The 25,941-nt window shown below is 44.8% G+C and overlaps 1 protein-coding gene across 5 annotated transcripts in view; it reads left to right on the top strand.

Annotated features, from left to right (window-relative positions):
- Positions 1-25,941, top strand: part of EFL1 (elongation factor like GTPase 1) — a 1,213,944-nt gene that overhangs the window by 1,432 nt on the left and 1,186,571 nt on the right. The gene's annotated exons all lie outside the window — the stretch shown is intronic.

The raw sequence follows: 25,941 nt of genomic DNA, 5'->3' as shown, positions 1-25,941 counted from the left end.
CATGTTTGCGGCATTGCATCTTGACAATAAATCACAGTAAAGTGTATGTATTTCAAATTGCATATACAATTTTTCTTCTCAGAGACAATACACCCTTAACACGTGGCCTCGTTTGGATATACAGTGGTCGGGAGTCTCCCAAAGTGATCTTAGGGGTCCAGTGTTTGAGAAGCTGTAGAGCGTGGTATTTAATAGTTTAACAGTGTGTACCTTTAAAAGTAGTTATAAGAATGTGATGTTCATAGGATTCTGTTATCTAGAATGTGTGTAGTGCATTATTCATTCTGTGCCTGACTGCTACTGGATCTGTCGTGGGTTTCTTTTATGGAAATAAACCTTGAGCTTAATTTTACAATGATTGAAGACTATGCTTTATTATTTCCTGAAAGGACTACTTACAGAAGCCCAAGCAGGATTAAAATAAATTATTAACTCAATAGTCCTGGGTATATTGGGACCATGCAGATATGCAAGTGTGGGCCAGTATTCTCTCAGAAATAATGTTCTCCAAGTTCAGGTCTCTTCTTTGCCATCTGTTAACGGAATAACCTGCGTAGAGATGCAAGGAACGCGTGGATTTCATGACAAAATGACAGGCTGGTACTGGAGAACCCTCGTAATTGGACCATGTGCAATAATGTTGGCTGTAATAACGAGGGAGCCCTGTGTGGGCTCGGACCCTGCAGCTCTCACGCCTATAGGTAGCGAGAGGAACTGTTATGGGTGGTAAGTTAGGGATCCATTGGTGGGAGAGGCCCGGGTCCCCCAGTTGGCGGCCTGGTTTCAATCCGACCGCGACAGGTACTTCAATGTTTCATGAGGTATGGGGCTTGTTGGGGGTTAGGGTAGTTTGGTTTGAGGGTTGGATTGCGCTTCCACACCGAGCACCACATATAGTATATACACTTTGCTACAATTATTAATTGGGGCCCACACACAAGACGCACCTAGATGGCTAGTGGGTTGACAACGGTCCAGGGCTCCCTGGGCGCCCTTCGGGTAGTTAGCTGGAATGTTCGTGGGCTACTAGATAAAATCAAGCGGGGGCGGTCCTGCGACAGGCCAAGCGGGTGGGGGGCGGATGTTCTCCTTTTGCAGGAAACCCATCTGATGGGCTCCAAGGTGCTCTGTCTGCAGCGCTATGGTTATCAACAAGTGTTCCATGCTGCTTCACACAGGGGTCCAGGGGCGTGGCTATCCTTATCCATCGTAGAGTTCCTTATGTGCATGCTCAGCAGTGGCTGGATGGACAGGGGCGCTATGTTTTTGTCCGCGGTATGATTGGAATGTAGCCGGTGCTGCTGGGATGTGTGTATGCCTCCCCTACTTTGCAATGGTCACTGGTGGAGCGGTTGTTGGCGCTGTGGTCTGATATGCCGGACATAGTTTCTGTAGTGGGAGGTGATTGGAACGATGTTATAGACCCCAGTAGGGATAGGTCCAGAATGGGAGGGGTCCAGGGGGCTCCCAACCCTCAAAGTTACATGCACTGGTGTCTATTCTGGATTGGGTGGACACTTGGCGACTTCACCATGGCACCAGGAGGGAGTGTACATTTTTGTCGGCAGTGCATGCGTCCTTCTCAAGGATTGACTATGTGTTTGTTCCTAGGGGGGTGGTCTCGAGGGTGGTGCCAGCTGGTATTCACCCTAGAGGGTTGTCGGACCATTCCTCAGTGTACATCGACTTGCAACTGGGCGGGGCGCGGCCTCAGTTCCGATGGCGCCTTTCGGTGTGGCATCTACAAAATGCGGAATATGACACGCATATGAGGGAGGCGATCGCGGATTATTTGACCGCCAACTTGGGCTCGGTCTCGGACGCGGCGACCTTATGGGAGGCGATGAAGCCTACCCTTCGAGGGGCAGATATCGCCCTAGTGCGCGGCTGCGCGTAAACGGCGCAGGGAGGCTTTGGTTGGGGCAGAAGCGGAGGTGGAGAGACTGGAGCGTCAAAGCAGGGAGGACAGTGGGGGCGTGGGGGTGCGACGCCTGCTGCAGGCTCAGCAGTCGTATGCCTCTCGTCGATGAGGCGAGACAGGCGTGGTTGGCAACGCGTAGCAGAGTCTGTCAATGGGGAGATAAATCTAGCAAAATGCTGCACAGGCTCTGTCAGGGGACCCTTCGCCCCCAGGCCCTTCCGGGAATACTAGACGGGAACGGTTCACCACTGGTAGGCCCTCAGACAATAGCTGATAGTTTCGCAGAGTACTATGCTGACCTCTATGCCCCACGGGAGTGTCTGGCGGAGGAGTGGGTAGAGAGATTCACTGGGGATCTCCCGCCGAAGGCTGTGTCTGATGAGACGCAGCGGCAGTTGGACCTACCACTGTCGGATGAAGAACTGTCAGGGGCTCTAGGGGGGCTCAATTCTGGGAAGGCGCCGGGCCCTAACGGGTTTCCGAGCGAATTTTTCAAGCAATACCATCTCCAGCTGGCCTCGCATTATCGTGCGGTAGTAGAGGAATCCAGGGAGGCTGGAAAGCTTCCCCTGGACTGGCGACATGCGGAGATGGTGGTGTTTCTGAAGCCGGGTCGGCCCCCGGAGCAGCATGCCTCCTACCGGCCGATCTCGCTCCTAAATGTGGAGGTCAAGGTGTTGGCCAAGGCGCTGGCTAACCGTCTCATGCTGCATATATCGGCCCTAGTACACCCAGACCAGGCGGGCTTTATGCCTCAACGGGCGACGCGCCACAACATCAGGCGGGCTCATGTGGCGCTGGCGGCGATTCGTCGGTCCGGGACTCCGGCTGCCCTTCTTCTGGCGGACATAGATAGAGCATTTGACTCCCTCAGCTGGGTCTACCTCTTCGCCCTTTTGCGCAGACTCAATCTTGGCCCACGTTTCTTGTCATATGTTCGCCTCATGTATACCGAATTGACAGCGTCGGTGAGGGTGTCCGGGGCAGTGTACTCCCACTTCTCGGTGCGGCGTGGCACGAGGCAGGGCTGCTCCTTGTCCCCGTACCTATTCGCCCTGGCAATGGAGTCGTAGGGGGCATGGGTTCGCATGGATGCGCAGTTGAAAGGATTTGAGTGAGCTCCGGGGGCCTCTGATAGAATTGCGTGATACGCTGATGACGTCCTCTTCTTTCTGACTGACTTGAACAGGTCGGGCCGAGAATACTGGAAGTCATGAGAATCTTTCGCGAGTCCTCCGGACTGTACATGAACCCCCGAAAGTCCACGATATGGATACTGGGAAATCCCGAAGCGGTGGGGCCCTGGGCAGATGCGCTGCAGAGTGCGGGCGGAGGGCTCAAATACCTGGGAGTATTTCTCACCGACATGCCCGTGGTATCATGGGAGAGGGACTTGGCACCGGTTTGGGAGCGCGCGAGATCGGACATGAAACTCTGGTCCCGTATGCCTCTCACGATTTATGGCCGATCGGCGATTTTCAAGATGGTCACACTCCCGCAGTTGCTCTACCAGCTACAGAACCACCCATATCCGATAGTGCCCAGATGGTTCTCACAGGTAAATTCGGCGCTGGGACAGTTCTTGTGGGGGGGAAAGGCGGTCCGAGTAGCGATTCGTACGCGCTTCCTGTCCACATACTGTGGGCGACTGGCGACCTCCGATATACTCTCCTATTATCAGGCCTCCCATCTCCTGATCTTGAATAAGTGGTGGTATGGGGACAGAGGAGACCCGGTGTACGCACTGGAGCGGCTCCTGATGGAGCCACACACCCTGCACACGGTGCTGTATTCGGCGCCGTTGTGGAGGGATCTGCCGCCCGCTGCGCAGCTAGTCTTTCGTGTCTGGCGCCACTCTTTGAAGCGCATGGGGTGGTGGAATAAGTTGACGGATGAGACCACATTGTGGCACAACGGGCGATTGCCGGAGCTCGCGACCTTACAGGGCTTTCGGGATTGGGATGCTATCGGGATTGCGACCCTGGGGGATGTGGTGCGGAATAGGACGCTTAAACCCTTCACAGATCTGCAGAAAGAATTCTACATGCCACGCTCTCAATTCTTCCGCTACCTGCAGCTCCGCCATGCCCTTTCCCCTAGCTTGGTGGGCATTGAGGCGCTCCCGGAGTTTAGCCCCCTGGAGGCCAAGGTCTTTATGGGAGATCTGAAGACTAAAAAGATTTCAAGGATCTACCAGTCCCTGGTCACTCATAGTGCCCAGACGACGGATAGATTGCGAGGAGTGTGGGAGTAGGACGTCAGCGATCTTGAGGAAGAGGATTGGAGGGAGGCCCTAGCGGCACCGCGGGGGGCTGCGATAGCCATGCGTCTGTGGCTCATCCAATTTAAATTTCTGCATCGTGTCTATTTCACCCAGACCCGGTTGTGGCGGACGGGTCTGGTCGCCTCCCCGGAGTGTCTTCGCTGCGGCCGGGAGGAGGGCACCTTTTTCCATACGGTGTGGTCATGCACCGCACTGGACCGCTTTTGGCGAGGGGTATTCGCATGCTTGTCAGAGGTGTTGGGGTGGATGTTCCCGCGCACCCCGCGGTTGGCCCTTCTCCACGTGATGGATGGGATCGGTGGCCATGCCTATAAACGACATCTGCTGCTCCTGGGGCTCACCCTGGCAAAACGGGACATCGCCAGGGGCTGGAAGAATGATCGTGGGCCCCCGCTCTCTGCATGGAGGAATGGTCTGGATTTTAACATGGGGCTTGAACAACCCATCTTCGTTGCCCGTGGCTGTCTGCGGAAGCACTATAAAATATGGAAGACGTGGGCGGATTATAGAGGATTGTGGCTGGACCCCCCGGGTGAGTCGGATGATCTCTCTGGTGCTTGATGTGAGAGGGGCTGCCTGGAGAGATAGGTCCTTTTTGGCAGGGGTGCTCCCGAGGGGTGCGGGGCCAGGGGGGGGACTCTGTTGCGGGTGCTCCTCTGTGTATGTGTAGTTTTCAACGGGTGATTCATTAGTAGTCTATGCTTTGAACTCGGTGGTCGGTAGCGCAATCTTGGGTGGGGTGGCGGGGGGGTAGGTTAATTGGATCGTTTGACTTAGTTCTATGGTGGCAGGATCCGTTTCTCTGTTAAGTTCAATGCCCGCTTGCGCTTAATATATTTCGTTTAGAATATCTGGCTGTGGTAACGACCCATTTCGAAGGCTACTGCTTCGCACCTCCCCTTCCAAGGTAATAGCTCTTGTAAATATGATAGTCCTCTCATGATCACTGTGATTTTAATGTTCTGCCCTGCGAACCTCACACGCAGAGGTATTCGGGGAATCACCACCCTAATAAGGAGTATTTTCATTTTTCTTTTCACCCTAGGAGGTCTGCCCACCTCTCCATTGTCCTGGTGAAGACCCGCCTGTAAGGGCTATTCAACCTACCGCTTAGGGTCGAAACGTAGACGTTTTTCTTGATATGTACTCCTTTGGGTATATATGATTTACACAGCCCTATATAGGAGATACTGTCTTTTTTGACTTTGGATTGTGATACGCTCCTTTGTACGTGGCTCCGAATTCAGGAGACCGGTGTATATATATGTGAAGAATCTTTATTCAATGATGTATAATTGAGTATTGATGTATTTTGTCACTTTTTTCACTTCCAATCCCTCACTTCACTTCCTACCCCTTTTCTATGTGGGCACGAATATGCTTATGAATTGCAAATGAACTTTTACTATTTGCTTGAACCATTTATCGGTTTACCGGGTTACATTGTGAAATAAATTCAACGTAACCACTGATTTATATGTTGAAATTTTCTTTTCTGAATACTGTTGGTGCAATCAACGTATGAATAATTGTCTGGCTGTCTGGGACCCCCCTTTCTTCATAATAACGTACTACCCAGGTCCCGAAGACTATATGGGTTTGACCCTGTTTTTTTGCTAACGTAATATATTGCTGTGGCAGTGGTCTCTGGAGTACAGAGCCCTGCGCCTTTGGATGAGCACTGTAAACAAGACACTTTATTGGCCAGGAATGTATTCCATTTATTTTGGTTCCTAAAGCAGATGCGCACAGAGAAATAAGGTTGAATCTACTACATGCTATGCTGTGCATTTATATGTTGGATGAGCCAGGGGGTGGGGGCTAGTTGCTGGGTCTTGTTTTCTTTTAGGTTTCCTAAAATTTAATTGAGAAATAATGTATAGCCGCAGTACTATTGGACTAGATGTTTGATTTATGCATGATGTGTTGCCCTAAAAAGCGAGGTACGAAGATGTAATACATAGCCAGGTCTCCTTGCAGATCTGGGTCATATCTTGTCACAATCCGTCTGGGGTGATGCACTGTCTGATTATGTACTGCACTGCTTTTGTTCAATAAAATATGTTTAAAAAAAAACGGCAGGCTGGCGTTATGCATACAACTTTTATTGCTACTCCATTTGTAGCCATTTAAAGCAACTTGTAATGAAACCTAAAACTCTTGAATCTGAATCTAAATAACAGCCATTATAAACCCTAGCCCGGCAGCCACCTTCCTCTTTTCTTTGCTGCTCTTAGTGATTTTACTGTTTTTTCGACTTTATATTCAGATGATTTGAATGTTTATGACTTTAATTTGAACAGTATATCTCAATTTATAGGAGTTTCTAGATGTTATAATTAGTGTTTTTTCCATTCAATATTGAGTTACTCATCGGCTGTAAATTCTGGTAGTAAATTGAACCCAGTCCTTGGTAAAGTGAACTAAAATAATTTCTCACAGTTGTACCTGTACTTTATGACTGCAGATTATCACAGACGACTCAAATTGACTTCACTGCAGAGTTGCTTTGAGCTGGCGGGGGGGTTAGGGAGAGAGTGTAGGGAACGTAGTGGAGAGCATTGGTCGGGCCTTGCAGTCCTTGTGGACTTGATGATATCACATAGACCAAGCGTGATTATTTCATCGCATACTGGGCGGCCATCTTAGTTCAGTCATTTGTTTCTAACAGTAAGAAATGTTCAGTGGCATTTTGATTACGTGGCTCGCACTAACTTGACATTTGCATAGATTCGTATGTGTCAAACTGAATAAACTTTGCACTAGGACAGTAACAGTGTGGTGCGCTTCCTATTGAAAAAATTTAAGATTTTTGAGGTGAGAAGTAAAAAAAAAAGGAATTATATTTTAAAACATGGAAGTAACAATTTAAGGAGATAATGAGTGTAGGATGGGAGACTTATGAGTCTTACACACAGGAAGACTCTATTAAGCAATTGGTTCAGAAGGAAGTGAGGGCTTCGGTTAAAAAAATGTTAGAATGTGTGTTAAGTTAAAAAAGGAAAAGGAAATACCTGTCGGATTTGGAGGGGGAGTTCTGGTCATCAGATAAGAAGTTTTCTGATAAGAAGGGGACTGGTTAGAAGAATGTTATTATCCAGCCAATTCTTCGACAACACTTGCTAATAGATTTGCATGTGTGTGATTCAAATTGTGGCCTGTTTGACAGCCCTGTCGTGCAGGAGGGGACCTGCACTGTCCAGCCGACACCGCCAAGAGTCAGGATTGGCAAGGGGACTAACCGCATGCTTGCCGCCACCGCCGAGAGTCCAAACGTCAGCATTAGCGCCGTCGCCGCCCCGGGACTTCAATTCCCGGCAGCCCCAGCGGTGAGGCTCACACTGACGATGAGGGCAGCAAGCCCCAGGAGGCACATATAGCCAGTACAGGGCTCCAGTGGAGCGGGAGCCCTGTCTTGCAGGAGGGGACCTGCACTGCCCAGCCGACACCGCCAAGAGTCAGGATTGGCAAGGGGACTTACCGCGTGCTTGTCGCCACCGCCGAGAGTCCAAACGCCAGCATTAGCGCCGTCGCCGCCCCGGGACTTCAATTCCCGGCAGCCCCAGTGGTGAGGCGCACACTGACGACGAGGGCAGCAAGCGCCAGGAGGCATATATAGCCAGTACAGGGCTCCTGCGTCGCGGGCCGCGCCGGGAGAAGCCCGGGACAAGGGCGGGGCCGTCTGCGGCCGTCCGAGGCAGGGCAGGGCCACGTTATTTGGAAGTTGTTCCTTCACGCTTAGTACTGGACATCTTGAAAATTCAGTGTGTAATCTGACTGTTGAGTTAAAATATGTTTCCCTCTGGACTAGAACACTATAGTTACACCACATGCACACCTCTCTTTCACGGATTTGGAACAAATCAAAATCAATTTAAATATGTATCTAATCAAATTTATTCAATACAAAAAAGTTAAAAACATTTCTCCTATATCTTGTCACTCGATATAATGGTACATTTTAAAATACATTGCAAATTTATACATATTAAAACAAAAATTCTTAAAAATAATTTGAGAAGACACAGTATTTCAACAATAAAGGATTAAAAAAAACAATATATGGAAGGAAACACAGAGATCGGGGCCCTATATATCAGCCCTCAACATTGTTAATCTGTTCCGCGCTACAGACCCAGCTATAGCCGGATATACGGTTATTAAGCTCTGTGTCCTGCTTCAGATTTAACATATACCACGGCGTCGACGCGTTTCGGTGGGATAAGATTATTTTCTTCCACCTTCATCAGGACAAAGTGTCATAAATTTCCTTCCTCATTGAGTTCATATATCTACCAAAAAATATATAACACAATCAGTGCATCATCATAGATACTAATATAAACAATTATTAAAACCTCTACATTTACTCTCTATAATTTCCCTATTTGTAGGCTTAATTTTTTGGCAATGTCCTATTCTAGTACAGAGAAATTACTGATCTTCATACTGAATGTCATAAAATTATACATACATATATTGAAAAGTTCCAAATTCAGATATTCATACATGTCCACCAACTCACATTCTCTAGTTCACTTTTTAATTTTCCTCTTTTGCATTGTATATTGCGGATTGCGGAGCTTAAAATTAATCCCTCCTTTATTATTATCTCGTGAGGAACATTTCTTAATAATGGATTTGCCATTCTCCCACTTTTACCGCCCCCTTGGATGGCTCTCTTTTATACTTATGATCATGTTTTTACCTCAGTTTTAAGGGATTGTCTCTTATTTCAAGGTCATGATTTCTAATCGCAATTCAGTTGATGTATACTTTCTGCGAAAAATGAAAGAGAGTAAGAACCCTTATAGTCATGTGGGAATACATACTTTTGTCATTGAGGCTAGAGACTGACTCTATGTATAACTATCAGTTTTCTCATGTATGGTTTCTCAACTGTTACAATTCACGTGGTAGCAGTATTATAAAATTGCCCGATTTAGCTGGTCTGCTTTTTAAAAAAAAAATCTTGTTTGCAGTGCTTGACCCTTCTGCCGGGCCCTTGGTATGGTTCTTTGCTCCACACACAAACTATCTATAAATAATGTATATATACATATGGTTTTTATCAGTTTTCTACTTTTACATTTCTCTCTCTTCTGTCACGTATAAAAGTAACCCGTGCTTACCTCATTTATCTTTTAATAGTAAAGAAACATATTCTGACTGGGGCTGTTTTTAATCTCCGCCTATCCTCTTGCGTAGTATGTCCTCTGCTGTTATTTTCTTATGGCAGGAATTCAAGGCTGTTCAAACAATTAAAACAACAACCGCCTGCATTAAATTCGATAGTTCGGATAGCCAGGATTATTCATTATGGTCTCTAAATTCAGGTACTACAGTTCCCAGAATCCCTTTGCATGGACCCTTTCGGATACTGCTGCCGCATGTATCTCAATATATTATGGTCATATTGCCTCCTAGTTATATCTGGGTCTTTTTAATAAGGCAATACTTATATACCGGGCCCGGTCTCATTTGGCCCGTTAGATGACCCGTGATCACAGTAAATGTGGAAGTTATACATACACGGGCTTATCGCTCCCCTCCCGTTGTCCCAATCAGTTAATCAAGGAGCCGTAAAAAACTATGCCCCATGGGTCGTCGGAGTAGCTGCATATCACGGGTGTCCTCCGCAATTACCCCAAGGAGGTCCCGATAAACAGCTGTAGACAGCCGTGACCCGTAGATAATAAGAGTACCTCCCTCCCTCGCATATAGCGTAGCAGTGGAAGTCCTATCCTTATGGTCTCCTTTTAATCCAAATAGCGTAGCCCTCCCCGTGCTTTCAAAAATACCACTGCCTCCTTACCTATATAGCTCCTGATGTGACCGTCAGCTACCGTGTTCGTCTTCCTTTCCACGTATGGTCAAAGTACTATTTCCTTCCGTATGCCCTCCTTTATACACGTGATGGCCCCTGAGTCTATTGCTTCCTAAAAGGGAAATACAGCTTCAGCTATTCTTAAAGGGGCGATATTTTGTATAGGAAACTTTATTATCCCGGGCTCATTATGCCCTGGTGCGATGATTTTTTAGAGGCTAGAGTATACTACACGTGCCAAATAACAAAAGCGCCGGGCCACTCCCTGTCGTTCTTCCCTATATTGTATGTCAGGTATCTCAAACTATTTTTTCTTGTCTTACACTAAATCGTTGTCATAAGCCCCTTCGCTACCTTTCTGGGAGTATGTGTATCCCTATTCCCTACTGTTTCACAACGACGTGGTAAACCCTCAGGGGGAGCTCATTTTAAATGATTATTCTTATCCAGTCTTCTTTAGAATGCAATCCTCGTTCTACCGTATTCAGGATTGAGATAAATCTTTGCTCTCTATTCTTCCTTTTTGTTTCCAAGTTTCCACCCGTAGGGTTGATCCCTATTCTCTCTATTATGAACCATTCTATTTCACTATGTTTATGTCCAGCAGTCAAATAGTGTTCTACTAAAGGCGCATTGATCTTTTTCGTTTTGATTGCAGATCTATGCTCTAGCATACGCAATCTTAGTTCTCTTCCTGTCTCTCCAGCATATCCATGCCCACAGGGGCAGAGTATGTAGTATATCACATTACTGCTCCTACAATTGTTAAAGCTTTTAGATGTGAGGGTCACCTCATTATGAGTGATTTCTTTCTTGACCATACAATGGTCAAACACACTACATGTTCTACATTTGTAATTCCCTATAATTTTTTGCATCTGTGTGTCTGCCTGTACTTGGATCTTTTCCTTTCTATATGTATTGACCAAGCCTTTCCTTATATTGTCACTTTTTTAAAAAGCAAATAAAGGTTTGGGTAACTTCTTTTCTTGTCCTTCGTTTAAAATGTGCCAGTTCGAATTCACTATATTTTTTCAATTTGTTACTTACATTAGAGTACTGCATCACGAATACCAGACGCTTCTCCTGTTCATTGTTCTTATTTGCAGAGACAATTCTTTTGTTTTGTTCCAACATACTGTCCCGATTATAAAATCGGGCCCGTTTGAAGGCATTTTTGATTAGTCTTTTGGGGTATCCTCGACTCATTAATTTACTTTTCAGACTCTCCGAATGTTTATAAAAGTCGTCCAGGGTGGTGCAGTTTCTCCAGAGATGGAGAAACTGTCCAAAAGGGATATTATCCCTCTGTGCTTTAGGATGATAGCTCCCATATTCTAAAAGCGTGTTCTTATCAGTTGGTTTGGTGTACAACTCAACCGACAAGACACCAGATGTATTTTTTATCACAATATCTAGGAAGCTAACAGCTGTGTTATTATATTGTACAGTACATTTCAGATTAGGATCTCCTAAATTGATCCACTCCAAGAATTCTTTGAGTGACTCCTCCTCACCTTCCCATATAAAGAAGATGTCATCTATGAAGCGGCGCCACATCGAGATGTTTTCATAGAAGGGCGCCGCTTCATTTTAGATGTGCTTTTCTTCGTAGTTTCCTACGTAAAGGCACGATAGGCTCGGCGCACAGGTGGCACCCATGCTGGTGCCTTACACTGTAGATATAAGTCATTAAATTGTTTTTTAGAACCAAGGACATGCTGGTAATGATGAAGTCCTTGTGGGCCCATCTCGTGACTTCTGGTGTTAAAAGATCTGTAATTACCTTAATTGTGTAATTCTTGAGGTATGTTGGTATATAAAGCCTCTATGTTGAGGGTCACCAACCACTGCCTATTCTCACAGAAGCTGGTGCCCTCGATCATAGAGATAATGTGCGCTGAATCCCTCACATATGACTTTTGCTCCGGGACCAAAGGCTTTCAAAAGGCATTCACATATTGGCTGAAGGGTTCCAACAGGGACCCTATACCACTTACTATTGGGCGCATCAGTGGGGATAATGGATTTTTGTGTATCTTGGGGAGACCGTAAATTGCCGGTGTCTGTGCGTTGTCATTCCCAAGGTACTTTAACTCTGCCTCGCTTAGCCATTCATTGCATTTTGCTACTTGGAGAATATCCGTGACCTGCTTTTTCAGAGTTTCTAATCTAGAGAGGGGGACCTTTTTATAATGTTCACTAACCCCCAACAAAGCCAACATGCGTTGATCATAATCATGGGTATTAAAGATGACAACCCCGCCGCCCTTATCTGCCGGCTTGATTGTCAAACTAGTGTAATCTTTTAGGTCTTTTAAGGCCTTTCTAAGGTCACCTGACATATTATTTTTGTCTGGGAACGCTCTTCTCACTATTTCTTTTACTTTCATATCAACTACCTGTTCAAATGTATCTACATTTTTGCATACTGAATTTATAGATGGGGTAAAAGTAGATTTCCCTTTTAGTCCTGATATGCTTACAGGTGCTACATAGTCTCTGGTTTCAAAAAATCTAGTGAGCCTGATCTTTCTAAAAAAACTTCGCAGATCTTTTTCAAGGCAAAATGTATTTACTTTTGAGGTGGGTGCAAAGGTGAATCCCTTTCCTAAAACTTCCCTTTCCTCCCTGGTCAAAACCCTATCTGAGAGGTTAATAATGGGGATGGTATTATCTACCTCGCATTCGGGCGCCAGTATTGCTGATTGCGAGTTTTCAAATATTCCTGTGGAGGGGCCCGCTGGTATTCCTGTGGTTGTATTCTCTGCTATTACTGGGGTGGGTTGCGTTGATATTGTCCCCTTCCCTGACCCTGTTTTATCCTTGTCCCTCTCCTGTGGCGTGGTTCTAAAAAATCCCCACTGTAATTGTTGTGTGTTAAATGTGCTCCCTGGTCTCCTCTAGTGGGGCCTTCCTCTTCACTACTGGATCCAGATGTATCCGAGAATGTCACTCCCTTTCTACCCCCTCAGGGATAGATGGGTCTTTGTTCATATTGTGTCCCACCTCTTTGCTCGCTATTTTGTTGGTAATAGTCCTTTCTGGTGTATGGGTAGGTGAGTTCTAGACTAAATCTATTCACGTCTTTTTTAAATTTGATCGTTTTCTTGTTTGTCAGATATTCTCTATATCCGTTCACCTCTTGGTTAAATTCTTCCAACCTCTTTATTGCTGCTTCCAGGGCACTACTATCTTTTAATAGTTTCTCTAACTCCTCTATCTTTTTTCCTCTAAAATTATCATTTCATTGGCTGTTTCAATGATCAGGGTGATCCAGTCTCGGCTGCATCTATTCGCAATATGAGACCAGACTTCAAGGAACCTAGGGTTATCTATAAATAGTCCGGGTTCGTTCCTCACCTGGAGACCAATGGGAATAACACCGGCCCTCAGGTATTGTGTAAGGAACTCCGCATGTAACTCCGTTCGTACTAACTTTTTTTGGAGGTTGAAGACCTTCCCCCACTTGTCATTATTACTTGTCAGGACTGTTACCTTATTACCTGACTGAGAGACCGAACCTATGATCTTATTGTACTGGTCCTCTGTGAAGCCAATGTTTTTGAATGGATCCATAATTATTTGCACCTGTAACTAACAGTCTTAGATATACTCAGCCGCTAAAGAGCAGTCCTGGAATAACACTCTCCAACCTTTCGCTTGTGCTTTACACCTTGAAACCAAGGAGAGGGGCTCTTTAAAGTCCAAGTAGGGACAGAGCACCAGTAACAGTTGAGTTAAAATATGTTCCCTCTGGACTAGAACACTATAGTTACACCACATGCACACCTCTTTTTCACGGATTTGGAACAAATCCAAATCATTTTAAATATGTATCTAATCAAATTTATTTAATACAAAAAAGTTAAAAACATTTCTCCTATATTTCGTCACTCGATATAATGGTACATTTTAAAATACATTGCAAATTTATACATATTAAAACAAAAATTCTTAAAAATAATTTGAGAAGACACAGTATTTCAACAATAAAGGATTAAAAAAAACAATATATGGAAGGAAACACAGAGATCGGGCCCTATATACCAGCCCTCAACATTGTAAATCTGTTTTGCGCTACAGACCCAGCTATAGCGGATATACGGTTATTAAGCTCTGTGTCCTGCTTCAGATTTAACATATACCACGGCGTTGACGCGTTTCGGTGGGATAAGATTATTTTCTTCCACCTTCATCAGGACAAAGTGTCATAAATTTCCTTCCTCATTGAGTTCATATATCTACCAAAAAATATATAACACAATCAGTGCATCATCATTGATACTATTGATTGATTGATACAGCAATTTTATAATACTGCTACCACGTGAATTGTAACAGGTGAGAAACCATACATGAGAAAACTGATAGTTATACATAGAGTCAGTCTCTAGCCTCAATGACAAAAGTATGTATTCCCACATGACTATAAGGGTTCTTACTCTCTCTCATTTTTCGCAGAAAGTATACATCAACTGAATTTTGATTAGAAATCATAACCTTGAAATAAGAGACGATGCCTTAAAACTGAGGTAAAAACATGATCATAAATATAAAAGAGAGCCATCCAAGGGGGCGAGAAAAGTGGGAGAATGGCAAATTCATTATTAAGAAAGGTTCCCCACGAGATAATAATAAAGGAGGGATTAATTTTAAGCTCCGCAATATACAATGCAAAAGGGGAAAATTAAAAAGTGAACTAGAGAAAGTGAGTTGGTGGACATGTATGAATATCTGAATTTGGAACTTTTCAATATATGTATGTATAATTTTATGACATTCAGTATGAAGGTCAGTAATTTCTCTGTACTGGAATAGGACATTGGAAAAAAATGAAGCCTACAAATAGGGAAATTATAGAGAGTAAATGTAGAGGTTTTAATAATTGTTTATATTAGTATCAATGATGATGCACTGATTGTGTTATATATTTTTTGGTAGATATATGAACTCAATGAGGAAGGAAATTTATGACACTTTGTCCTGATGAAGGTGGAAGAAAATAATCTTATCCTACCGAAACGCGTCGACGCCGTGGTTTATGTGAAATCTGAAGCAGGACACAGAGCTTAATAACCGTATATCCGGCTATTAGCTGGGTCTGTAGCGCAAAACAGATTTACAATGTTGAGGGCTGGTATATAGGGCCCGATCTCTGTGTTTCCTTCCATATATTGTTTTTTTTAATCCCTTATTGATGAAATACTGTGTCTTCTCAAATTATTTTTAAGAATTTTTGTTTTAAATGTATAAATTTGCAATGTATTTTAAAATGTACCAATATATCGAGTGACGAGATATAGGAGAAATGTTTTTAACTTTTTTGTATTGAATAAATCTGATTAGATACATATTTAAATTGATTTTGATTTGTTCCAAATCCGTGAAAGAGAGGTGTGCATGTGGTGTAACTATAGTGTTCTAGTCCAGAGGGAAACATATTTTAACTCAACTGTTACTGGTGCTCTGTCCCTACTTGGACTTTAAAGAGCCCCTCTCCTTGGTTTCAAGGAGTAATCTGACTGTGCCCATGGACAGCCCCCAATAGTTAATGTTTAACGCTGTTTTTAACATATTCATATCTTACTGCAATAATTTAGCAGGTTTGCTCTTACAATAAGCTTTTGATCCCTGGTTTCGAGTTTCAGATACATAGTTCCTTTTTTAAATGTTATTTTCCTGTTTATATCCTTTGTTAACTTATGGGAGTGTTTATGAATTTTTAGGATTCGTAGTGCCGGGTTGCAGTCTACTGTTAAGGATTTACCTTGTATTCTGAGTCTGTCAATTAGCTATTATCTTAAGCGTTCCACACTTTACATTAATTATGTCTAGGTGTAAATGTACTAAAAATAACCCCGTACCCGGGGGCTCAACTATAGAATCTTTCCTGGTAAAGGCGGTCAGCGCCATTAATGTAGAAATTGACAGGGCGGAGCGCCGAATCTCATTAGGCGCTAGTAGTCTGCCCAGCTAGTCTCACACCTCCTGTAGAGTCCAGTGATGTTATTAGCATGGACTATACTGACATTGTAGTACATGCCGACAGTGAACCAGAGACCAAGAGCCCAGAGCCCATCGACTCCCAGAACTCGATAGCTACTACTGACTTGCCATCACAGAGGAAAAGACGGGGGTGTAGGAAACCACAGTCTAGTCAGGGGGCGATAAGAAAAGTTAGGAAAGCGACCCCCAATGTTCCCTTGGGCAAACAATCAGCCAGCACGGGGTCTACAAACGATATCCTGGTATCCCAGATTATTAAAGTGTCGGCAGGAAAGATCGAAGCTTGTCTCAAACCCCTACAAGATAAAATAGATTTAATCGACGAAGAAGTAACTAGGATGGGGGGAAATTTGACAACTCCGAATGAGTTAATTAAATTAACCAAAGTCACCTCTAATAAATGTAGTGAATACTCTAGCTCCGGAAGTGAACTAGGAATAACTAAAACCACGAGTCCTCCCACAGACCCTACGACCAAGGCTACTAGCATGGGAGACGCTGTCGCTCCCCCTGTTATTACTGAGCATTTAGCTGGGGGTACTCAGACACAGGATCCCGCTAATCGTGATCATGGAGGTACAGAAGACATCCCAGAGGACACCACCGAGGCTGAGACTAAATATAACAGTGGAGGATGTGGTACAAGGAATTAAGAGTAGTAAGGGAGGAAAGGCCCCGGGCCTGGATGGGGTCCCCATTGATGTATATAAAGCATTACCCGCACTATGGGGCCCTCTCCTGAACATTGTATTCAACACTGCTGTCATTAAAGGTACACCTGCTACTTGGGGTGAATCAATAATCATCCCAATCTATAACAAGCATTTGCTATGCAATAGGTCTCGCATTAGGAAAGTTTGAGCTATTGGTATTGTAAATGACACATCTCTTATTTATGTGTTAGTTTTGAAAATAGCGAAATTAATAGCTTTGTCATTTTACAATGCCAATTTATTTATTTATATAGTTTTATATAGCGCGAACTTGATCCCGAGGGATATCAGAGCGCTTTACAATTTGAGGGAAAGAAAGGTAACAGTTCAGTAAATTAGTCAAATGGAAGTGTAAAACAGACAGTGAATCAAATAGGGCTCACATAACAAGGCCAGTTACACATCCTAGAATACTTTATTCCGAGTAATTTTTGGAAAACACTATCTCCAAGCTAAAAGCAAAGTTACACACTCTACCTGTGCCGATAAAGGTTCTAGCAGCCGTGACAACGTAGACAATATAGTTTTAACTTTCGCAAATGTGACCCCTATAGCATTTGTAATGCAATATTTGTTGTATTTACGTGACTTAGATGTACTGATATTACAAGTAACAATGGCTTTTAATTTTTTTTTTAATTAATACTTAAATAAAAGTTATTGTAATTTATAATGGCATTAGCTTAAACTTTTGCAAATAACTTTTGTGAAGATTATGTTCAGTGCATTTTATTGTGACGAAAATCCAAGAACAGAAGAGAAATATTAACATCTTTTTTGTGACGTGTAATAAAGCTTGAAACATTGAGAGAACATATTTGAACCGGATGTATGACATTACTACGCATGGTTTTACCACGCATGCCTTTACATCGCAGTTTTTACAACGCATGCTGTTACAACGCACAGCGTTAAGGGGTGCTGTATAGTGAATAGTTTAATTTACTATTCCAACTCCAGTCCCCGTGGATAGTAGGGAAGGTGTTGGATAGTAAATTAAATCTATTCCCTATCCTAGAGCGCCCCCCCAGCACTATGCGTTGTAATAACATGCGTTGTAATAGTTGCGTTGTAAAGGCACTGCGTGGTAAAAGTTGCGTTGTAAAGGATGTTCCCCATTTGAACCAGTTGTTGTTGAATGGTTGCACAGATTGATGCTGTGGTGGCGCTGAGTGATGTTGTGGTGGGGACGAGTGATGCTGTGGCAGCGCATAGTGATGTTGTGTTGCCACTGAGTGATGCTGTGGTGGTGCTGAGTGATGCTGTGGTGATGCGATATAGTGAGTGCAATAGATAGATAGAGTGAGGGGGATAGATAAGAGTGAGGGGGATAGATAAGAGTGAGGGTGATAGATAAGAGTGAGGGTGATAGATAAGAGTGAGGGCGATAGATAAGAGTGAGGGCGATAGATAGATAGAGTGAGGGCGATAGATAGATAGAGTGAGGGCGATAGATAGATAGAGTGAGGGCGATAGATAAGAGTGAGGGCGATAGATAAGAGTGAGGGCGATAGATAAGAGTGAGGGCGATAGATAAAAGTGAGGGCGATAGATAAGAGTGAGGGCGATAGATAAGAGTGAGGGCGATAGATAAGAGTGAGGGCGATAGATAAGAGTGAGGGCGATAGATAAGAGTGAGGGCGATAGATAAGAGTGAGGGCGATAGATAAGAGTGAGGGCGATAGATAAGAGTGAGGGCGATAGATAAGAGTGAGGGCGATAGATAAGAGTGAGGGCGATTGATAAGAGTGAGGGCGATAGATAAGAGTGAGGGCGATAGATAAGAGTGAGGGCGATAGATAAGAGTGAGGGCGATAGATAAGAGTGAGGGCGATAGATAAGAGTGAGGGCGATAGATAAGAGTGAGGGCGATAGATAAGAGTGAGGGCGATAGATAAGAGTGAGGGCGATAGATAAGAGTGAGGCCGATAGATAAGAGTGAGGCCGATAGATAAGAGTGAGGCCGATAGATAAGAGTGAGGCCGATAGATAAGAGTGAGGCCGATAGATAAGAGTGAGGCCGATAGATAAGAGTGAGGCCGATAGATAAGAGTGAGGCCGATAGATAAGAGTGAGGCCGATAGATAAGAGTGAGGCCGATAGATAAGAGTGAGGCCGATAGATAAGAGTGAGGCCGATAGATAAGAGTGAGGCCGATAGATAAGAGTGAGGCCGATAGATAAGAGTGAGGCCGATAGATAAGAGTGAGGCCGATAGATAAGAGTGAGGCCGATAGATAAGAGTGAGGCCGATTGACAAGAGTGAGGCCGATTGACAAGAGTGAGGCCGATTGACAAGAGTGAGGCCGATTGACAAGAGTGAGGGCGATAGATAGATAGAGTGAGGGCGATAGATAGATAGAGTGAGGGCGATAGATAGATAGAGTGAGGGCGATAGATAGATAGAGTGAGGGCGATAGATAGATAGAGTGAGGGCGATAGATAGATAGAGTGAGGGCGATAGATAGATAGAGTGAGGGCGATAGATAGATAGAGTGAGGGCGATAGATAGATAGAGTGAGGGCGATAGATAGATAGAGTGAGGGCGATAGATAGATAGAGTGAGGGCGATAGATAGATAGAGTGAGGGCGATAGATAAGAGTGAGGGCGATAGATAAGAGTGAGGGCAATAGATAGATCGAGTGAGGGCGATAAGATTTCTTAAGTTACTAGTGCAGAGGAGAAGCTGTACTGCCTCGATGATTATTAGGCACAGGGATTTGTCCAGCTTAGTGGCACTAAGGAAGGATAAGGAAGGATGAAAGGCTGAGCCAGTCGATTCCTTTAAGGTTGCAAGCTGAGCTCTGCAGTATGCGCATTAACCCGCTGATATACATTACCAGCAGCTGAAGGAATTCAATTTCAGGCAGCCCGCAATGTTCCAGCCCCTGAGCGTCAGAGTGCATGCTTAACTCTCTCCTGTATGTGCATTGCAGCACCTGTTTCTAAGTATTAAAAAAAGTACTTAGGGGAAAGAGAAAACATTGTGTCTGGCGCCATCTGGAGATCTGTCTACACGACCATCCCGCTACCCACCAACAAAAAAGACAGCATGTCATAAAAGATTATCTTTAACAATCCGGACCATACTACTGCAGAAAAACCTGTACAGCCAGGACCTTGCCTGATCCTAGCATGTCTGATGCATAGGACCCCCACCCTGAGGCCTATGAAACAAACCACATAATTACAATACTCATAACCAAAGAGTAAATGTTTAACACACGCTGTTAATTATCCAATCCAAAAACATACCGACTAACAGGGTAACACTCACGTGCCCCTTGTACAATAGTTTAAAATCTGTCTGCAATGTTGCTACACTCGCAATAAACTAATTCAGCGGATGACTATTTGTAAGCTTAACTAGGTTAAATCTAGCACTGGGCCTCTAGGGGAGAGCGAGCAACCTACCCATTCACAAAGCACTTCAGCGGCCCATCAGCCATAGAAAGCGTTTTACAAAAAGGCCCGTATCATAAACGATTAAACGATGTCTGTAACCTGCTTTTTCGGTGAACTAATAGAACTTTTCAGGGGCTCTGAGTTCATACAGAGGGAGCAGAATTCTGCAATAACGTCACTTTGTAATCATAAATCGTGTTACCATGCATCCTGTGTGTGTTGTGTGTGCTAGAAATTAATCAGTGATGCCACAGGCCATGGTGCCAAGTAACCCGAGAGCAAACAATGTGTCACGTGAGTGGATGCCTGTCATCAGCTTTAGCCCAGCACCACACTGGCACGAAATACAGCACGCAGGCCTAGAATTCGGCATGGCCTCTTTTGAGAATCACTATGCATCCAATCAGTGGTGCTAAGAGGTACCTATGATTAAAGTCACAGGAAAGCAGCTTTGGCATGCCGGGGAAAAGCCCTATGAAGATAAACTCACACTTTGTTTTGCTTTTTGCAGTTTTATATAGCACAAACTCGACCTGAAGGTGTTGCTAGGCACCGGGAGATTACGTGACTTGTTCAGAACCACAGGATGTGGAGTCGAAGACGAGGCTCGAACCCGGTAACCCAGCTCCAAGGTCGGCAGCTCCGGCCGTTATGCCACATCCTGTTTTTACTGCAGCGTCCACGCACACATTACAAGAAGCAACTAACTTCATGTACAAAACGCACATTGTATTTGGAAACGTGTTGGCTGGCGCCTTCGGCATTTTCAATGGCACATATCCACATCTCCATGTGTACTATGCTCATTTGTTAAGTATCCGTGGCTCTGCTAAGCAACTTCAAGCACACCAATCCCCCGCCCCACCAGCTGGGTAAATGTGCCACATTCTATCCCAGAGTCAGTGTGGGAGATATTTTGGCACGGAAATGCCTTACGCGGTGGGGTCCTTCATCATTAGCTAGGTCTGAGGTGAAGGAAACCCCTCTAAGCCGCTGCTCCTTTGCCTCAGTGTTGTTCTTGCCAGCCGCCTGTCCTCTTTCTATCTCATCTATCTTTCCAGGCAGGGTGAGCGGCGCGCGCAGTCCCCAGAGAGCAATTAAACACGCCTCCCGAGGACTCCTCTTCAGAGCGGGGTGGGAAGGGGCACGAGGGGCTGGGGAGGGTAGTGAGGGGACATTAGTCATTCGGGGATGCGCGCCTCCTGCCCTCCTCAATAGTGCAGGCCTAAGCTAAAGGGCGAAGACAGCCAACACCGAGGAGACGAACGGACAGCAGATCGAGTGCAGTGACAAGAGCCCGGTGAGGTAAGGGGGGGAGGGGTGTGGGTGTGCATGCGGCGTGCGTGTGTGCATGCGTGTGTGTGCGTGTGCGCATGCGTGAGTGTGGCTGTGTGTGTGCGCGCGCGATTGAGAGGCGAGAGGCTGACTTGCTGTGCACAGTTTCTTGGAAGCGCGTCCACATAACAGAATCAGCGCGTGCCCCGGTCTGTCTCCCTTGAGAGGCATTGTTATTGTTATTGTTATTGTTAGTTTAGATTTGTAACGCGCTCAATCACCTACAGGCCTCTAAGCGCATTGGAAATAGATGTTGTTACAATAACTTAGCTTCACTCCTCCGAGAGACACCACTACAGGCCTACATTGCGGTCAGGACTCTTCTGAACAACAGTGTTTTCAGGGATTTCCTGAACCGTAGGAGATTCACCTCCCTGCGTAGCCCCTCAGGCAGCTTGTTCCATAACTGAGGGGCCAAAACAGAGAAGGCTCTCCCTCCTTTGGTCACTAATTTATAGCGGGGGCAAACCAGTTGCTGGGAATCCGATGATCTAAGTGTTCTCTTCGGACTGTATACTTCCAGACGGGCTTTAATATATGCCGGCGCATGGCCATAAATCGCCTTATGCGCTCTCAACGACAATAGGTCTCGAGAGCGAGACCTAAAAAGGGGGCGAAATCGGACCCGAAAAATTATCGGCCGATTTCGTTATTAGATTCCTCCATTAAGATAATGAGCAGGATTTCGCTGGTAAGATTAGAAGAATGGGAAGAGGACAACCAGATTTTAGCGGAATCACGCTATAGTGTTTTAGAAAAGGGCGAGGTACCCTCGAACAATGTATTAATTTAGACTTACTATTCGGAAAATATACTTGTACCAAGCGAGGGTCACTTTATCTGTGCTTTGCTGACCTCAGTAGCGCTTTTGATTTGGTGAATCATTCCATCCTATGGGCAACCTTACTAGGTCTTGGTGCACCAGAATCTATAATTTTCTTTCTGGCAAGGCTCTATGAAAGACTTTTAACATCTGTTCGGTTTGGACAGGGAGGAGAATGTACCCCCAAATTCAGGGTAAGATGTGGCATCCGACAGGGATGTGTCCTGGCTCCATTATTATTTACACTTTTTATAAATGAGGTAGACACAATTCTTAAACGTGTTAAATCGGATGCACCGCAAGCGGATGGAATAGATGTTCTTGTGCTGCTCTACGCGGATGATGCCGTGCTTTTATCTAGAACCCCACTCAGCCTTCAGCGGCTCCTCGATGCATTTGTTGATTTTATGACCAGGAGGAAAATGGTGATAAATAAGCGTAAAACCTATGGTATGCGGACAAAACAGGAAAAAATCTAAACCTTTCTTTATAGAAGGACAGAAAATTGAGACTGTGGATAAGTTCTGCTATTTAGGGATAACATTTGCTGGGAATGGTACATGGACACAAGAAAAGTTGAATGTCCAGGCTAAAATGGCCAAAAGTGCACATGGTGTTTTTAGATTTGCAGCAAAATTGGGTGACCGACGAATTAGGGACATGTTACACATCTATTTATCCAGAAGCACATCCATCGCACTATATGGTGCGGGGGTATGGGGTCACGGCTGTAACAATAAACTACAAACAGTGGAAAACACGTTTTTAAAAAATGTACTTAGTTCGGCATCAACAGAACTTATCCACAGGGAAGTTGGTATTAGCTACCTGGCAGATAAAATAGCGCTTAGGCCATTACTGACCTGGAGATTAATGTGGTGTAAGGAGGAGACAGCTTTTAATAAATTAATTATTCAAGACTGTCTCCGGTTGGATAACTGGTCTAAGATTCCCTGGCTGAAATATATAGCACAGTGTTTTAATGATATCTTCAACTTAAACATCAAGGACGACCCTGCTGTAACTTTAGAATTGACGAAACTAGAAACTAAGAACTTTTTCTTGTCCTGTAGAAATAGGGGGAAATATAGCACCATTGAACATCTAGCCACTTGTCAATTCTACTTCCGTTATTCAGATGCGGTAGGTTTTCAAACCTATTTGAGCCGGGTAACCAGAACCTCCCACAGATATGTCCTCACCAGGCTGAGATTCGGGCTCGCCCATCATCTGGTAGCTTTCTTCCGGATTAAAGAATACCCAGCCTCCCCCTGTCCGTGTGATGGTCGCACCAAACAAAGCACTTTGCACTTCCTTCTAATCTGTGAACTGTATAAGAATGTTCGTGTAGCTTTTTTAAAACCATTATTTTTTAAATATTGCACTTTTACTATTGATGCTGCTATGAGGTTAATCGTCTCAATGCATGAACTGGATGTATGTTTTTTTTTACCGCAACGTTTCTTCTTAAATCTGTCGAAGCAAGGAAAAGTATGGTGTTTTAACTGTACCCCTTTTTTAACTGATGGATTTTTTACAATTTAATAATACTGTAATGAATTCTCACTTGATGTTTTATCTGATTTTGCTTTTATGGTTATTTTTAATGAACCGAATAAAGCTTATTGATTGATTGATTGACAGTGTTCTGTGAGTGCTGGGATGGAAAAGTATATGCCCCAGCTGCATAGATATCAGGATCCCTGGTTCAGATTTTTGGTCATGAGCGAACCCAGATCATATGAGCATGTGTGCCAGGGCTTGTGCTTGTCTCATGGTAACGCTGTCTTGTTATATCAGGAAGGGCTCACCAAGCAATACCCTCATAGTGGTAGAGGGCTACTGGTCTTGCCAGCAGCTAAGACACACACACACAGTGGTTAGATATCCATGTTGTGTTTCATAAGTCAGTAGTGTGAACAGACAATTTTACCTATGTCACTGGAGTGGTGCCTACCGACCCACTCATGTAAAGTTCCTCTGCTGCATCACCTTTGGCCTACATAATGTATATAGTGCGATACTTATGTGTGCATGCAAACATAAATATGCATGTGTGCACTGTGTTATAAGTCTGCCTGTCTGTGGTATGTGATTTGGAGGGCTGAGAGTTTTTTTGGAAGCCCAGGACCTCAAATGGCTAGTTGGAGGTGAGGACTGCAACCCCACACAGGAGATGTGGATTGCTGACCTTCCTGAGGTAGGGGAGCAGAGCATCTTCTGTGCAAATCCTAGGTCTTTTTCATTCCAGAAAGAGTTACTGGTCAAGCGAGATGGTGGGTTTGAAAAGGTTTGTGCTATGTAGAATCATAATTGAGGGAATGGCATAGACCATTGAACCTCTGTGAGGTATATTTCAGTGGGGACTGGGTGCCAGGTGTGATCCACACTTACTTCCTCTGTCTATGTTGTGGGTCTGCCCGAATTGCAGATGCTCCTGCTATGGCAGATTGAGCCTTTGACGAAGGTTAGGACAGAGAAGAGGGCAGTTTAAAGGAGTCAACTCTCATTCCAAGGGACCAGACACTAAATCACACTTGTGTCTGATTGTAAACTGTAAAAGTGGGAGCATGAGACTCACAAGTTGTTCATTAGAGAGGAAAGGGGATCACCAAGACTTCAAGCTGCAGCAACCAGGACTGGGGAGCAAGATCTGCATGTCTCCTTACTAGGTTGGGGGCCATCATCCAGGAAGACCAGACCACTTGCATTGAGCCTGGAGTGCCACCATTCTTCCTGCCTGCCGAGATTAGCGGACCATGTGAGGTGGAAAGAGTGTGCTTGGATGAAACGTGGCCCAGCAGAGGTCTTGTCGGTAGATCCCGGTGAGCAAAGTGTGAGAAGTGCTATCTATTTTGGGACAGATACATAAGTGTTGGCCATCCCCCCTCTGAGTAAGTTGGCACCCCGTGTATTCTAGATGGGGGCTGCCGTGAGTTTAGGACACTCGCTCTTGCTGGAGTAAGTCAGCTACTCCGTTATTCCAGGGGTACCATGAAGTTTAGGGCCATCACCCTTGTCGTGGAGTAAGTAGACTAACCTCATACGCCAGGTGGGGGCCACTTTGAAGTTCAGGGCTGTTGCCTTGGAGTATCGTGTCAAGAGGATCACTTACAAAGGATAAAGCAAAAGAGACCTGACACAGAGACCACTGCCTGCAGTACCACTTACCGAAATCAGAGGAAGCTGTGGAGGAGATGTCTGAAACAGCTGTGGGCATTCCTGAAACTGTGGCAACCCCAAAGTGTAATCCAGTGGACACTATTAGACTCAGTGACCGTCCCGCATAGGAAGACAAGAACACGAGAAGAGGAGCCCCGTTCCTCCATGAACACACTGGCTACTCCGGGTCGGTCGGGTAAGACTGATCTACACAATGAGGCCTTCCTGAGACTTTCATTAACTTAGTACGTAGCTCTGCTCAAATTGACTCTTAAGGTCAGACTTTGTCATGTAGTGACTAGCGTGGGCCACATCTAAAAGTTGCCTCTATTGTCAAAAGGGAAATAATCAGACCCGTTAGAAGGGATAGGGGAGTTCAGAGGACACTGTCCAGGGCAATGCAAGTGCATCGATCTTAAAACGATGGATATTATTTAGCGTGCGGTCGATATGCTTTGTGTG

Source organism: Lissotriton helveticus, chromosome 3_2 (assembly GCF_964261635.1).
Source record: "Lissotriton helveticus chromosome 3_2, aLisHel1.1, whole genome shotgun sequence".
NCBI lineage: Eukaryota > Metazoa > Chordata > Amphibia > Caudata > Salamandridae > Lissotriton > Lissotriton helveticus.
This window is presented reverse-complemented; position numbering and strand designations above follow the sequence as displayed.